The following is an 11550-nucleotide window of genomic DNA, read 5'->3' on the forward strand; positions in this document are numbered from 1 at the left end:
ATCCTTTCAAGGCATCCAGCTGAGGGCCCAGAATCATGAAGCAGAAACAAACCACCCTGCTAAACCCTGTCAGAAGCACTGACCCACAGAATCCACGAGCAAAACAAAACGGATTTACACGCCACTATGTTTTAAAGTGGTTGATTTAGGAAGCAAAAGTAACTGGAACACATGGCAGAATAAAAAGATGGAAAAACCTGCTCCTTGATGGCAACACTGTATGGTCAAATTAACTAACCCCAGAGCTGCCTCATCTCTGGGATTCTGATTACTGAGCTAATTAGTTTCTCTAGTGTTTAAGCCCTTTTGAGATGGTGTATTAGTTTGCTAGGGCTTCCATAACAAAATACCACAGACTGGGTGACTTAAACGACAGAGGTTTATCTTCTCACAGTTATGGAGGCTGGAAATCCAAGATCAAGGTGTTGGAAAGGTTGGTTTCTTCTGAGGCTTCTCTCCATGGCTTACAGATGGCTGCCTTCTTGCTGTGTCCTCACATAGCCCTTTCTCTGTGCCCACCAGCAGTCACATACTATAAGAAATGTAAAAGGAAGTCTACCAGGCAGCAGGAAAATAGTACCAGATGGAAATCATGATGTACACAAAGGAATGAAAAGAATTGGAAATGATAAATACGTGGGCAAATATATAGTAATCTGTTCTTATTTTTAAATCACTTTAAAATGTTTAAATAATAAAAATGAAGTATGAGGATGCATTTTACAATAAAACTATTACATGAATTTCTATATGACGGCAATACAAAAATACATCAATGATCAATCAATTAAAAAGACATGCTAAAAAGCAACTAAATTCAGTAAAAGTTTTCAGTGGATGTTTTTTAACTTTAACCATAATATTATCTACATTCATCTAAAAATAATCATGCATTTATGTGTAAGTGCATATGTGTAAATACATTTATGTACATTATGGATTTGTGAGTTCTACAAGCCACAGACAAGGAATCATAGGATTAAGATTCTTTTGTAAATCACACAAGAACTCCACAACAGTATCAACATTGACACTTTCCCTTTCATTAGCACCTTGATAATAGACCACTTCACATATTTGGGTTTCTAAAATCTACTTTATTACCATATCTGCTATATCATAAAGCAGAGCCTTCCACAGAACAGGCACTCAATCAATAGTTGTCCGATGAATACATGGCTTCTCCAATATCACAAATATATGGCAACTATTTTCTGATGGCTACCAAAGAAACATAAGTCCTGAGTCACAAGTGTCAGGACCGATATTTGAACTTGAATTTCTCTTCTCAATTATCTCTGCCTCTCCCACCGCATACCTTCAAGCTCTTCATGCCTTTTCTCCTAGGACTCAGGCTATATTCCCTGAGGCTACATGGCATTGGCAGAACCCACCAGAGTAAATTTATCTTCAGAGGTGGACTCAAGAGGATATATTTAAATCACAAAGAATGCAGGTCAGAGTTACAATTATGATCAGTGAAGCAACCTCAGTGTGTTGTGTGTAATTAAAATGATTGTAGGACTGCTCTATATCAGCTGGAAAAACATCTCTTTATGAGCAAAAAAAGGAGACATGAACAGCCTATTGTACCTAGGTGAAAAACTTGACCTTGAATTAAGTTTACCATTTCCATACCCTGGTAATAAAGACTGTGCCTGCTTCATCTTTTGCCTTTGGCCTTGACAATTTCAAGATGTTAGAAAAACTATAGTCATAAACCTCTCAAAGATGTGGCCTAGTCAGAACTCATATAGTCAGACTTCTTTAAAATCCAAAGAGAGTTGAAAAAGATGATCTTGCTTTTCCTTTGGGAAGTTCCCAATGCTTACAACAATTCAGAACACACCTGCAATAAACAATGGATCGTATCCAAGATTTATCTCATTCACACCTATTTTCTTTCCTGCCTATCAGTTTTCCTCATCAGTGCCTCACTTATCACCACCATTCGGCTGGAACTGAAGAAATTTTTATACCATTTGCTCAGTTGGCTTCATGGGAATGAGGAAATATTATCCATACTCTGCCTAAAACATCAGCTTAGGCAGAGTAGGAGCAGTCGGCGAGCCTCGTTTTCTTAATTTCATATTTGACTGAACAATATCAAAAAAACTGTTAAAGTTATGAAACTCCATGCTCATATTAGATTTAGGATGGGGTGGCTAAGGATACATATAAAAAGAGTTATTTTACTTTTTTTCTTAGTAATAACATTTAGTAGTCAGATATTGCTTTTCATCTCTATCACTCTTTACAAATATTAACTATACAATTTTACTGCATTAACTGCAAAAAGAGAGTCAGAAGTGGCTTTATAATTTTGTAGTCACTTTGGTAGCATTTATTACCTCTCAAAATAATATACTACACCCAAGAGTCTATGTTTCACTTTGGTTTAAGTAAGAAAGTCAGAAAGGAAGGAAGGAGAAAAAAGGTCATATTCTAAAATAACAGATCTCAGAAGCCTACCTAGGATTCCAGGGTTATATCCTAAGGATTTAGAACATAGAATTGGAATAGTTAGTGAGATGGCTGACATAGCTACATTTTGAATAATAGTGTTATGATTAACATATGACAATTTGTATTTTTTAAAAAAAATAGCAAAAATTTCCAAATCCTTCCTGGCAGAAAAACTTCCTCCAAATTTGAAAAAAAAAAATTTTTTTTGAATATAATAAGTATATGGATTTAACATAAATGAAAGGTATACTATTATTGTTGTCATTGTTGATAATATAGTAATATAGCTCACCTCTCCCTGGAATCACTTTTTTTTAAGGAAAGACCCTCCAAAAAATAAAAATAGTAAGCACTTGTTGAATATAGACTGTGTGCAAGGCACCATGCTAAGTACTTCAAATACACTGATATGATTCAATCTCACCATATGCAAAATGAAGGAATTTGTCTAGAGCAGACATCAGCAACCTACAGCCCATGAGCTAAATCCACATACTATTTTTATAACTGAAGCTTTGCTGGAACATAATCATGTTCATTCATTTACAAATGGTCTATGACTGCTTTCTCAGTACCTGGGCAGAGTTGATTATTTGCAACAAAACCCATTTGGCCTGCAAAGCTTAAAATATTTACTACTTGTTCTTTTACAGAAAAAAGTTGGTGCCCTGTGATCTAGAAGATGACCCCAAAGCCCTTTCGAATACTAATATCCTAGTCTTCTGACTCTGTATTAAGAACTCTTTCTCCACCTTCTCCACAGTATCATTAGTACCATCAAACAGCAAAAACAGTATATTGGCCTAAATTTGCATATGTGTTGTTATGCAGGCTTCTGTATCAGTTCTTTAGGAAAATATTCTTTGTGTTTCAAATTCTATAATAATTCACCTATCAGTCCATTGTTGAGAGCCACTTCAGTTAATTCCAACTGAAACTGTATGCTGTCGATAACATCCACATCAACTATTAGAAAGTATAATTATGGGACGCTAATAAATTACATCAATTAAAAAAAAAAACAGCACATCATACTGTCGCTTCTTCCCTCACTCTCTCAAGTCATTGTTTCTTCTCCGTTTTTCTCTGCCATCATCATTGCCTGTTGCCACTTCACCGCATCCTCCTTTTAGCATTTCTTATAGGGCAGGTCTAGTGATGAAAAGTCCCCTCAGCATTTGTTTGTTTGGGACAGTATCTTTCATTTCCGAAGGACGGCTTTGCTGAGTATGGTATCGTTGGTTGGCAGTTTTTTTCTTTCACTATTTTGAATATGTCATCCACTCTCCCCTGGTCTTCAAGGTTTCTGCTTAGAAATCCACTGAGAGCCTTATAGGGGTTCTCTGGTGACAAGTCTCTTTTTCCTTACCGCTTTTAAAATTCTCTGTCTTTAATTTTTGACAGTTTGATTATAATGTGTCTCGGCAAATTCTTTTTGGGATCAAATCTGTATGGAGGCTTTTGAGTTTTATGTACCTGCATGTCCACATCTATCCCCAAATTTGGGGTATTTCAGCCATTATTTCTTTAAATAGACTTTCTTCCCATTTCTCTCTCTCTTTCTCTTCTAGAGCACCTTAATGCATAAAACGTTTCACTGTTTGGTTTCCCATAAGTTCCACAGGTTTTCTTTACTCTTTTCATTATTTTTTTCTTTTTGTTCCTCTGACTAGATAATTTCAAATCATTATTCTCCAATTACATTGATTTTTTTTCTTCTGTCTGATCAAGTCTGCTGTTGAAAGCTTTCCAATGAATTTTTTGGTTCGGTCACATTTTTCAGCTCTAGGATTTTTGTGTAAGTTTTTTTATGGTTTCTTTTTCTTTGTCGAATTCTTATTTGTTCATGTATGGTCTTTCTAATTTTGTTTAGTTCTCTGCTTTCTTACAGTTCACTGAACTCCTTTAAGAGGATTTTTCTGAATTCTTTATCATTCAGTTCATAGATAGCCATTTCTTTAAGGTCAGTTATTAGAGCTTTATTAGTTTCCTGTGGTGGTGTCATGTTTCTCTGATTATTCATGATCCTATTCCTTTGCTTTAGTGTCTGCACATTTGAAGCAGCAGTCACCTCTTTTAGTCTTTGCAGGTTCACTTAGTCAGGAAAAGACCTTCACCAGTCATTCAGCTTGGGGTTCTAGACAGGCCACATGTAGCATCTGCAGGTGGGCAGGACTTGTTGCCAGGATCTCTAGTAGGATGGTGCCAGTGCCCATGCTCTGAGGCCAGGGGCAGCCACTGGCTAGATTCCAGGTTAGGCGGGTCTGCTGGCAGGGCTTCACAGTTAGGCAGGGGTGGTGGTTGGGCTTCACAGTCAGGTAGAGCTAATAGCTGGGCTTCCTGGTTGGCAAAGGCTGCAGGCTGGGATCCCTGCCTGAGCAGTACCACTGGATGGACTCTGCAGTCAGATGAGGTCACAGGCTGAGCTCTGTAATCATGTGGGGCTGCTGTCTGGGTTCTGCAATTGCCTTTGGTCAGATGAGGCCATAGGCTGTGCTCCTTTGCTGGATGGTGGCACTTGCTAGACTCCGTGATTGGATGGAGCTGCAGGCTGGGCTTCACAACCACCCCTGGTTGGGTGAAGCCACAGGCTGTACTCCCTTTTCCTGAGTGGCACTGCTAGCTGAATTCTGTGGTCAGATGGGACCAAAGGCTGTGCTCCTTTGTCTCAGGAAGGGCCACATGTTGAGTTCCATAGTTTAGCAGGGCAGCTGGTTTGCTTCTCTGTTTGGCGGGGCCTCAGGCTGGCTGAGAAACTCAGACAAACAGACATATTACCCACCCTTCCTAGCCAGATGAGGCCACTGGCTTGGCACCATGGGAGAGCAGAGATACTGGCTGGGCTTCTGGTCAGGTGAAGTCATCGCCAGGGAGATGGTGCCACCACCAAGATCCAATCATTGGTCACTGTGAGCCCTGCTCCCCTTCTTTGTTCCTACCTGATCCTAGTTGGTCTAGCCCTGCCAATTCCCCCAACGTTTCTTGTGAGGCAAAACAGAAGTAGAACTCTCAGGAAGCACTCCAGAATACTGAGGACACTGGCCTGTGTGTCTTAGGCTTTCTTTTCCCCACTGGAGAAACTGTAGGCCCAGGGAACCCCTCTCGGTGTGGTGCTGTGCTGGCCTGGCATACAGGCAAGCGGTCAAGGCAGTTCTTTGCTTTTGTCCTTCAAAGGGGTGTTTCAGCCGCACCTCCAGGTTCCAGGATTTTTCTCAAAGGCATTCTTATTTGTGAATAGTTGCTAATCTATATTTTTATGGGGGAACCAGACCTGGGGACCTGCTCTTCTGCCATCATGCTAATATCACTCATGTGCTTATCTATTATAAAATGTTACTAGAGAGACCTGCATGCCTCTTGTCTTACGTGGTTTCTCATCTTTTCCCTGGGACATATGTAGAACCTACACGATTTCTGAAAGGGTCTTATCCTCTAATAGGTAGACTCCCTTCGGAAGTGGTAGGCTCCTAGCCATACCTTTTCTATCAACATCAACCTGAAGGCCAAGAGCTCACAAAAAACGACACTGGGAGATGAATACCTCTGCATTAGCAGCAAGGGTCCAGTGGCATTCCAGCTCCTCTCAATTAAAACCCTTTGATGTTCTCGTAATAGAAGGAGATTAAAACCAGGAGGGCACTGAGAAAGGGCACAGTGAGAAGAAGCATTCTTGTTCTTTTTTTTTTCCTTAGGCTTTTTTTGGGTTTTATTTTAGGACTTGTTTCTTTGATTTTCATTTGTTTTGTTTTTTGCCTCCCTTACATTATCTCAGTTAATCCTCTTAAGAGCCTTAGGAGGTGGGAACTATTGTCTCAGTATTTACACATAAGGGAACTTAGAATAATTTCAGTAAGAAGTGAAGAACCAGGACTTAAATAGTGGTCTGGATGATTCCTTAAATTGGGCTTGAGACTCTCTTAGTTTTGATTCCCATGACATGTCCCAGATATTAAAGGTCAATAAAACTTAAGATGCACAAAGTCAGATAATTGAATGTTTTTCTTATGTTACTCCAGAACCCTAAAGCTCTCTGACTATTTAGAATGGTTTTTGGAACTGGTAAAAAACACATATTTTATAAAAAGTGAGTAGTCTACTGATATTTGGCTTTTAAAAGTTACCAGAGATCAGAGACAAGCATACAACACATTTCCTTTGTCCCTTCTCTGTGTGTTAGATTTCTTGGGTCCCAGCCGCACCAACAACCTTTAAGGGAACATATGTACAGACAAAGCTCAGACTGCACTGGCCCACCTTCCTGATACCGGCCTTGAGGGCTGTGGCAGTGGGAGAAAGAGCTCAGTTCCTTTGGTTTTACAAAAGAAATTCAGAGCCAAGTTTGGAAGTAAGAGCTAGAATGGACCTAGCTGCTCTGCATGATAAAGTGCAAGGAATTCTTTTCATTGTTGGAGGAGTGTCTAAGAGAAAGGAGACTGGAACAACTGTGGACACATGTGGCTTAGAGGAATATTCTTAAGAAAGAAACACGAATTTCAATATTCACGCATAAATCACACACAATAATGCAGTCGTAAATATTCCCGCCTCCCCAATTCTTCAATAAAGTTAGCTTGACCTGACTAAACCATCAAATCACATTTCCTTTTTTAGAAAAAAGTAAGTGAAGAGATTGGAAGAGAGGGAAGACATAGCTTTCTTAATTCTTTCAAAATGGTAGCATTTCCTATTTTACAGACTAAAAGAAATGCAGGAAGAGGAAAAAAGTATAGTATCACCTCAAAACCAAGGAAAGGGAAAGAGAAACAGAGCACTCTGGCCACCAGATAAGAAATCTTACAAGCCTATGCCATTGTTTTTTGTTTTTTGTTTTGTTTGTTTGTTTTCATTTCTATAAAGGAAATTACTGCCTATTAAAAAATGAAAAGTTAAAAAGTGTGTTCCTGGAACTTTCTAGAACCTGACCAGCCAGTCTCCTGCTCTGACTCAATTCTACCACCTATCTCCCTGAGAGGGCCCAGAGGGCAAGGAGCTCAGCCAGTAGACAACAGAGTTAAACTCAAGAGGCTGAGCTTTTCTGGCCATATTTTCCACATGCCCACCCTCCTAATCTGATTCAGCCTCAGGAGTCACGCAGAGCTCAATTCTTTTAAACTTATTTACAAGTTTTATCATTATACTTGCCCACATTATGCAAGCAGTTTGCAATCTCTCCTAATTCTCTGACTTTAATTATATAATTGAACAAGCCAAAAACTCATTTTTCCCAGGAAACATTAAACATTACCATCTTAATGAAATTCGTAATGAAATGGTCCACTATGCATGCAAATGACCGATAGTGGCTGGGCCACCAGCTTATCACTGGGCAAGGCAATAAGACAAATGCTCTTTCGTTTGTCAGTCACTGGGAATGGCAGTTCTCAGCCACACTTTTGGCTGGAATGATAATGCCACAAGACTAGAAGATGCGCCTCTGTGAGACACATGGATATAATTAAGATGGGATGAAAAGAGTTTAAATGAAGTAGGAACTGATCTTAACCTATACAAATCAAAACTTATTTTCAAAGCTGAAAGAACTCACTTAAACTTTTCCTGCCAATTAAAAAAAAAATTATCAACTGTCCTTTCTTCAGAGACTAGAGGCTGAGAGATTAAGTTCTCTTCTCAGCTGTCTTTCCTGGACTGAACACAGGAAATGGCCAAAATCTGAAAGACTTGGAGGATTTCTGAAATTTTCATGGTAGTAAATGAATGACTCTTCAAGTATCTGTCCCTTCCCAACTGCATTTTTCAAATGTCCTTGTTACATAAGACCCAAATCTTATGTATACTACACACTGTCCTCATGCCATTGTCACTGCCTGCCAAGACGGAAGGGGGCAGACCTGTTCACACTTGTTGTCCAAACAGCATGGACAGCAACGTGTGCGCCAAGTAAGTACCAAATTAAAGCACTTAATAATAGTTACTATTTATATGACAAACTCCCAGGCCCCAAATCTTGTCAGATCTTTGCGCTGCCAGAAACATGTTAAGATGCCCAAAATATCCAACACAGAACTTTACCCTAAACATTTACAGTATTTTAGAGACGAGAATGCAATAGCTGCTCCTATCGAAGTACCTAGCGGAGTAAATATTATTTCCCTTCCTTTTATGTTCCTCCATTCTTCCACAGAAGGACTTAAAGGCAAAGGAAATTTACGTGTGTAAATTTTTTAAATAATATTTTAATTATTGGGATAGAATTCACATATCATATAATTCACCCATTTAAAGTGTGCCAATTCAATGGGTTATGGTATATTACATTATAAATTTTTTAATTGTGGGAAAATATATATACCATAAAATTTGCCATTTTTAATGATTCGGTGGCACTAATTACATTCAAAATGTTGTGCAACCATTACCATTATCTATTTTCCAAAACGTTTTCATCACTCCAAACAGAAACTCCGTAACCGTTATGTAATAACTCTCCATTCCTCCTTCCCACAGTCCCTAGAAACCTCTAATCCACTTTCTGTTGCCATGAATTTGCCTACTCTAGATATTTCATATAAGTAGAACCTTATGATATTTGTCCTTTTGTGTCTGGCTCGTTTCACTTAGCACGTCGTCTTCAAGGTTCATCTATGTTGTAGCATGTGTCAGAATTTCATTTCTTTTTATGGCTTCATGATACTCCATTACACGTAGAAACCAGATTTTATGTATCCATTCATCTGTTGATTATAGGTTTATTTTTTTTAAAATACTTTGAGTGCAGAGAACTGAGGAATCTCATGCCTCAATTCCTAGCACTCCTGTCATCGCCAAGGTGTGCTCCTCTCTCAGGTTTTGTTAATTTTTTCATCCCCAGAAACCTCTCCTGCTCCCTCTCCCCTGACAGGCTCACACGCTAATGTGTTTGGTGTAGATCTTTAAATACGTACGTAGGTTTGTAAAATATATAACTGTGTTGTTTCAATTTATATCAATGCGTTTAACTTATATAAATCTCATTGCCTCTTACTTTTTGACTCAACTCTGTTTTTCAGATCTATACATATTACTATATCCAGTTAATCATTAATTGTTTAATGTTTAGTCTCTGAAATATGGCTTAAAGAGATTAAATGGTCTCGTGCTATTATATTTTCTCCACTGAGGAGGACGACACCCAGGATAATTTCTGTACTTCTCTGTGAGCAATGGACAAATCTCTTAATCTCTCTTAGTCTTAGTTTCTTGTCTGTATAATGAGGGGCTTATACCAGATCAGAGAGCCTTAATGGGCAGTATTCATCAAATGACTGGGGGACTTTCCCAAAATAATGTACCCAACCCAACATCAAAATCTAAGGCAGTAAAACCCTGGCACAAATGTTGGGGGAAAAAACACTTCCCAGATGATTCTGTTATATATCCCCAGTTAAAACCCCTGCCCAAGACGGATCTTGGAGGTCCCTTCACGTTAAGAGATTCTGTGATTATAGGGAAAATCTCTTGGCAAACGTCCTACAGCAAACCAAAGGCTAGAACCTGGCAATAAAAATGATGCCTGTGCCCCAGCTCTCTGTTTTCTAAATATGAAATCTACTTTAAAAGCATTTATGCTGTTTTATTCCTATCTTCTATAAGCATATTCCAAGGATTAACTGCTCCCTGGTTAACATGCTCATCCATAACCCTGGGGGCTCAGTCCTTCCTCAGGTGGGATCGCGCCCTCTGGTTCTTGTATTTGATAAAAGCTGAAAAAGGCTGGGAACATCTTTCATCTCTATTCCCATCAGAAATTCGTGGAACTCAATAGGGTCACCTCTGAGTCTCTGCTTTTGCAAGGAATACAGATCTGGTTTTCAGAGTCTGGTTTAAAAAGAAAATGCCTGTACCATCCTACATTTATGGTGCTGCTCCTCCCTCATCTTCCAGGTCTTGTTCTGAATTCCATAATCAGAACTAACCTCTACACTCTCCTCTTTGTTGTGCCCAAATAAAATTGTTTAAAAACTTGGAAGGACAGAAAATAAGAAGAAGAAAATGCAAATTACTATAATTCCACTAGGTGAAATAATTTTTTCTCATAAATATTCCCCTGACCCAAGTATCTTAGTCAGTTTGAGCTGCTATAACAAAGTACCATACACTGGGTGGTTTATAAACAGACATTTATTTTCTCACAGTTCTGGAGGCTGGAATTCTGAGATCAGGGCCCCAGCATGGTTGGGTTCTGGAGAGAGCCCTTTTCCAGGTTACAGACTACTGACTTCTTATCGTATCCTCGAGCAGAGAGAGGACGCAAGCTCTCCTGTGTCTCTCCGAAGAGCATTAATCTCATTGTGAGGGTTCTACCTTCCTGACTTCATCTAATCACTGTCACCTACCAAAGGCCCCACCTTCTAATACCATCGCAGTGGGGGGTATTTTGGGAGACACAAACATTCAGTCCACAACACTCCTTCTGATTTCAGTTAATGATACTAAACTGGGCCCCAAACCCAAGAATTATGTTTGAATCCTCTCTTTTCCTTACTACTTCCTTGCTCAGGCCCCAAACCCAAGAATTATGTTTGAATCCTCTCTTTTCCTTACTACTTCCAACCCATCAGTCCAACCTCCAGATATACCCTGGATCCCTCCTTGTCTTTCTGTTTCCATTCCTACCACCGCAGGCCAAACCGCCATCATCTCTCACCTGAGCTGCTTGCTTAGCCTCCCTGACATATGGCAAAAGGAATAAAAAATATCAACTGACAGAACCCAGAAACAAAAGTATCCAGACTGGCTTGAAGAATTAGGTCAAAACTAATGAGATTAAATTGAATACAAATAAATGTAAGCCTCTGCATTTACTTTCCAAAACCCCATGGCCCAAGTTACAAGATGCATAAAGGACTTGGATGATTTATTTGACTGCAAGCCCAGTTAAGAAAACAATGTGATGTACCCAACCAAAAAAAAAGTTCCTACCACTTTGGCCGAATGAATAAGAATACAGCATCTAATATAAAGGACATAATATAGTCCTTTTGAGCTGGTCATACACAATGTTTGATTCTGGGCTTCGGATCAAATATATATATATCTCCACAAGTGACATAGAGGGATTCTGAGCAAAGCCAAACTGGGTCACGT

General features: G+C 39.2%; 1 protein-coding gene across 2 annotated transcripts in view; it reads right to left on the reverse strand.

The window, feature by feature from the left end:
• SGCD (sarcoglycan delta) overlaps positions 1 to 11550 on the reverse strand; it is a 1401159-nt gene that overhangs the window by 1316558 nt on the left and 73051 nt on the right. The window contains exon 1 of one of the 2 annotated variants that reach the window (XM_023528637.1): positions 393 to 409. The exons of the other annotated variant lie outside the window; for it this stretch is intronic. The gene's annotated coding sequence lies outside the window, so the exon portion shown is untranslated. Of the gene's footprint in view, positions 1 to 392; positions 410 to 11550 lie in introns of those variants that run through there. 2 annotated transcript variants of the gene reach the window in all.

The sequence above is a fragment of the Pteropus vampyrus genome, unplaced genomic scaffold (genome assembly GCF_000151845.1).
Source record: "Pteropus vampyrus isolate Shadow unplaced genomic scaffold, Pvam_2.0 Scaffold30, whole genome shotgun sequence".
NCBI classification, from domain to species: domain Eukaryota; kingdom Metazoa; phylum Chordata; class Mammalia; order Chiroptera; family Pteropodidae; genus Pteropus; species Pteropus vampyrus.